The sequence below is a fragment of the Octodon degus genome, unplaced genomic scaffold (genome assembly GCF_000260255.1).
Source record: "Octodon degus isolate 3935 unplaced genomic scaffold, OctDeg1.0 scaffold00052, whole genome shotgun sequence".
Taxonomy (NCBI): Eukaryota; Metazoa; Chordata; class Mammalia; order Rodentia; family Octodontidae; genus Octodon; species Octodon degus.
The window spans coordinates 1,577,079-1,583,037 of NW_004524628.1; the positions used below are offsets into that span (position 1 = coordinate 1,577,079).

The window sequence follows — 5,959 nt, forward strand, 5'->3', positions numbered from 1 at the left end:
CTTTGTTAAGCTTGTTCTAAGTAGGTGCAAAATGGAATAATGTTTTTTTTTTTTTTTGTTCCTCGAATGCCTTCAGGGCACTTTTGGCCAGCGGGAGAGTTGTGAGGTTCGAACTCCATCAACCAGAGGCTGACAGTACAAATCTTTCTTCTCATTGAATTAAGAGAAATATTTTTTTTTTCTTTTGGCGGAACCAGGGATTGAACTCAGGCCCTTGCACTTGCAAAGCAAGTGCTTATTCTAGTAAGCTATCTCCCCAGCCCTGAAAAATTATTACTGTCTTTTCATCATCAAAATTTCTGATCTCAGTCTTTGCTTCTTGCCTTTGTAGAGAGCCAAAAGAGAAATATTGGCTACTTTAACAACCTTAAAGTGGACTCCAGGAATGTCAGCAATGACATGACCTTTTTGACCAAATCCAGCAACCAGCACTTCTTCGTTTTCCTCATTGAAGTTCAAGCACCCATCGTTAAGGACAAAAGCTGGGATGTTCTTGCCATTCTTGATCAGCTGGACTCGGACGCACTTCCTGATGGCAGAATTGGGCTGCTTGGCCTCAACTCCTAATTTTTCCGGCACGATCCCCTTTGCATGGGAAGCACCCCCCAAGGGGTTGGCCTTCAGGACTGTACCCAGATGGACCCTCTTGTACTGCTTGTTGTGCCACTTCTGGTCCCGCGGTGACTGCAGAGCTCCCTGGTAGTGCAGAGGCCACGACACACTTGCCCCTCCTGCTAGTGTGAGGGCCTGAGCGAAATCTTGAAGTAATTTTTGATAGGGTATGAAAAAGATATATCACATTTAGGTGTTTAAAAATTTTTTTTCAAAGACTCTTGTAGTCTGGAGTGTACAAATGAATTTTTTTTTTTTGTATCCCTCCGTATTTGTTTTTGGTGCTGATATAAATGAAATTTTCTTGATTTCATTTTCAAGTTGCTCATTTATACTATACAGAAATGCAACTGAGTTTTCTATACTGATCTTGTATCTCATGACCTTACAGAACTCATTTGCTCGATCTACTTGTCTTTGTCGATTCCTTAGGATTTTCTGTATATGATATCATCTGTAAGGTGATCGGTATACTTCTTCCTTTCCAAAGTGGCCATCCTTTCTTCCCTCCTTTTCTTTAACAGCTGTTTCTAGACCCTTTTTAAAAATGTACTTAATACAGGGTCTACAGGGTCTCTCTACACAGATCGGACTCATGGTGATCCTCCTGTTTTCAGCCTCCCAAGCGCTGGGATTACAGGCATGTGCCACCGTAGCCAGTCTTCTAGACCCTTTTTGAATGAAGTATTTTTGTTTTCTCCCTGGTATTAAGGAAAAACCTTTCAATCTTTCTTAATTTAATCTTTAAAAAATTTTTAAACTTGTTTGATACAGGGTCTTGCTACACAGTTCAGACTCATAGTGATTCTCCTGCCACAGCCTCCCCCGTGCACCACCACACCTGGTTTAGGGGGCCGGATGGCACATCTGGAGTCTGGGACCAGCACTGCGTGAGGTATGGGACATCGTACCTGGGTCCTTGCATTTGCCACGCAGGTGCTTTTTGTCGCTGAGCTATCTCCCCAGCCCCTAGCTTACAATCTTTAACTATTAAATATGATGTAGCTGGACATGGTGGCATGCCCTGTAATCCCAGCACTTGGGAAACTGAGGTAGAAGAGTCACTGAGAGTTTGAGGCCAGCCTATGTATGCTATAGAGAGTTCACGGCCAGCCTGATTGTGCTTATACCTCTCCTGCAAAAAAAGAAGCCCATGTCCCTCAGGATTGGGAAGATGTAAAATAAACAAACATATAAGATGTGCTTATGGGTTTTCCCCAAGATGTTCTTTGTCAACTCCTTTATCCCTTTATGAGGAAGTTCTCATTCTCTTCCTAATTTGTTTTCTTAAAGAGTGTATTGTCAAATAATTTCGGTGAATATTAATATACAGGTTTACATCTTTTTTCTATTAAAATGGTGCATTATATTGATTGAATTTATTTATTTTTTTCAGCAGAATATATTTATTGAGGGAAAGAAAGCTCCTGTCTGAGAGACAGACAGGAGGGGGGCCCGAGTGGGTTGTTGCCTGATCGAATTTATTGAGTGGGGCGGTATAATCTTAGAAATAAATCCTACTTGGCTATGTGTGTAATGGTTAACACATTGTGTCAATTTGAGAAGTTTAGAAGCTTAATTAAATGACTCGGCAAAAAAGAAAAGGACTTGGCAGTTCTACATCCCAGAATGTAGAGGATGCACCCTAGGGCGGGTAGCCCCGCTTACAATATATAGGGAGAAAAGAGGCTTGCTTGACTTTTTTTTTTTTTTTTTTTTGGAACTGGGGATTGAACTCAGATCCTTGCGTTTGCCAGTCAAGTGCTTATCCTACTGAGCCATCTCCCCAGCCCCTTCCCATCCACCCCCCCCCTTTTTTTTTTTTTTTTTTTTTTTAACGGGGATGGAACTCAGGACCTTGGGCTTGCTGGGCAGGCATTTATATCACTGAGCTATCTCCCTGGCTGCTGTACTCCTTTTTGCTTGCTGCTTTTGCTGTCTTCCACCCCCATGAACTGATGCCCCTCTAATACCTGCCACCCTGCCTCGGAGCCAGATGAGTGTGGACTGAAGCCTCTGCAAACTGTGAGCTAAATATACCTTTCCTCCCTTAATTCTGGGCATCAGGTATTTTGTCTCAGCAATGCAAGAAAAATAACTAAGACAACATATAATCCTTTTTATAGGATTGGCTAGTATATTATGGGAGACTTTTCGACTATATTCTTTGTAGATATGGGTCTGTTTTCCTGTGCTGTCTCTGTTTGGATATTGCAGTATTTTTTTTTTCCCCAGAACAGGGGCTTGAACTCAGGACCTTATGCTTGCCAGGCAAGCACTTATTCTACTGAGCTATCTTCCCAGCCAGATATCACAGTATTAATAGTGGACTCATAAACTGAGTTGGGAAATATTCTAATTTTTGGAAGGGTCTGTGAAAAACTTTTTTTTTTTTTGGAAGAATTTGTGATAGTAATCACTGTTTAAATGTCTGGCAGAATTAAACCATCTGGTCCTGGGCCTTTCCCTATGAAAAGTTTTTTAAAATTACTGGGGCCACTAGCCTTTCTAGGTCAGTAAGGACTCAGGAAATAGGAGAACCTGTACTGTAACATCCTGTAACTCAGTTGTGTCCCAAACTTTCTGATCAAGAAGATTATGGGGCCGCAGAGGAAAGTGATCAATGATGTAGAGTGTCACCTGGAGACAAAACATTCTCTCAGGCTTTCACAGAGAACAAAGTGGTCAAGCAATGGCCATGACTCAGCCACATGGCTGATACTGACAAAGGTTCTACAATCTGAGGTACAGGGTTTCAGGTTAAATCCTGAGGGGATTTGACAGAACTTACAAATACAAAAGTTACATTTCTTTTTATATAGGTCTTGCTCTTTCTTGGTCTTAACCATCCAGCAAAAAAGTATGAAAATGAAGTATAAAAAGTAAAGCCATATTAATATGATGAGCTATAAAAGGCTCAAGTCAAAGACTTCAGACATTGACAGTCTTACGGAAAACCCACTACTATTATGGACTATTGGACTATATCGGGATATTTTGCTGAATTCATGTACCTACAGTATTTAAATGTCAATGGAATGCCATTCTCTGACAAAACTAACCAAAAAAGGGGGATACAAATGAACGACCATTTTGTATGTGTATACTTAAAAGGATAGATACACGACTCCATTCTCTTAATTCAATGAATAGAGAGGTTTGTTATAATAGTGTTTGAGACAGCTGCATCTTGTACAATGAATAGCCACTAAGACAATATAGAATGTACTAATTATTGAAAATGTGCTAATAATCAGTTGTGAGACTGTCTCATTGCTATTTGATTCTCAATACAAATATTTTTTAATTCTTTTTTTAAAAAAATTTATTTATTTATGTGTGTGTGTGTGTGTGTGGCCAGCTCAGCCCACCAGGGGGCGGGGCTGGCTGGCATGTGGTGCTGGGGGATTGAACCGCGGTCCCTGTGCTTTACTAAGCTTGTTCTAAGTAGGTGCTTTAGACCACTGAGCCATCTCTCCAGCCCCAAATGGACAGCTTCTAATGGAGGTGCTCCAGCGTCTCTGAACCTGCTACCCGGCTGCCCGTCTGGCTCACGCACTCTCTGCTGAGCCCAGCACAGTGTGTTCCGTCACATCTGACACGAAGGACCCTCTTCAGGGCCAGAAGCAGGCCCTGCAGCCCACATAAGAGTTCAAAGCATGCTTCCTCCCAGCACAAAATGTTACCAGTTAATGACAATTTCGATAAACGAGAACACACATTCTATTGCTATCTAGTAGAATATTCTTTAGATATTTATTTGTTCTAGTTGATTTACAGTGTTTTCTATTTTCTTTTTAAAATTTATCTTATTTGGTACAGGGTCTTGCTATGCAGCTTGGACCCATAGTGATCCCATCTCAGCCTCCTTAGTGGGATTACATGTATGTGCCACTATGCCTGGTTTTGCTGGCCAGCAAGCACCCAGGGTTCAGGGCCAACACAGCATGTGGTACCAGGGATCGAACTCGGGTCCTTGTGCTTGCCAGGCAGGCACTTAGACTACTGAGCTATTTCCCCAGCTCTCTATTTTCTGACTAATCGCCAGCCTTGTTCTATCCATAACTGAAAATGAAATATTGACAGTTCCAACTATTACTGTTGAATTGTCTACTTCTCAGTCAGTGTTTATGTTTTATCCTGCACTGTCTTGCTAGATGCATGTTTATACTGATGGACTGATCCTTTTACCTTCGATTATAAGACATCTTTGTCATAATTTTTATTTTTCGCCTGAGACAGGATTGCATTATGCAGGCTGGTTTGCTTTGTAGCTCAGGCTGGTCTTGAAGACACAATGATCCTCCTGACTCAGCCTCCCTAGTGCTGGGATTACAAGCGTGCACCACCACGTCTGGTCAGCAATTCTTTTTTTAAAACCTATTTTGTTGAATATTAGTGCAGTCACTTTTGCTTTGAGTTACTATTTGCATGATACATATTTTCACATCCTTATTCTGCGAACCTATTTGTGTATTGTTTTATTTTGTTGTGATACTGGAGATTGAACCCAGAGCCTTTGCTCTGAGCTACATCTTAGCCCTTTTTATTTGTAGGTAGGTTCTCACTAAATTGTCAAGGAATGCTGGGATTACAGATATGCTTGCCAGGCAAGAGCTTATTCTACTGAGCCATTGCCCTGGCCCCTGTTTTCTGAGTTTGGGTCTGACTATGTAGTCTAGGTTGGCCTTGAACCTGCAATCCTCTTACCACAGCCTTCCAAATATTGGATTATAGGTGTGTGCCACCATGCCTGGCTACCGTCTATGTTCTTAGGACGAGGTCTAAATTCTTCAGAACCATCTATGGATATCTCTTTCCCTCTAAACTTTTCAGTTTCTTGTCTCCTTCAGTGGTTGTAGCGATCTCAGAAAATTGCAACATAAAATAATTGCTATCAGTTTGGACAAGTAGACCCAGGAAAAACAGCCTACTCTGAGCAAGCTCTGAGTCACTTCAAAGAAAAACAGAGCCCTAGGATTGGGGACTTAATAGAACTATCAGGTGAAATAATGACAGGTCTCAGTTGACAGGGCTCTGGAGGTGCTCCGACCCCATTCTGCACCCTACTGTAGTTGCAAGGAAGCTGGGCTTCACCAGTTTTAAGGCTGTTGGTTTCCAAAGCTGCCGTAGCTATGGGAAATGGGGACAGGAAGAGAACAAGTGAAAATGTCAGAAACTGCTGTTCTTACTGAGATGCACACATTTTTTTTTTTTTAAATACGTGTTTTCTGCATTGCTGCAGTGGTTAATGTCCAGCTCCTCTGGTGCTGTGGTGCTTTTATGACAGATGGGACACTCCCTGCTGAGGACATTCGTAGGATAGCCTCTTATGGGAACTTTTTTT

The 5,959-nt window shown here is 41.7% G+C and overlaps 1 pseudogene; it reads right to left on the minus strand.

Annotated features, from left to right (window-relative positions):
* Nucleotides 1–273: 273 nt before the first annotated feature.
* Nucleotides 274–5,959, minus strand: part of LOC101564715 — a 10,708-nt pseudogene continuing 5,022 nt past the window's right edge.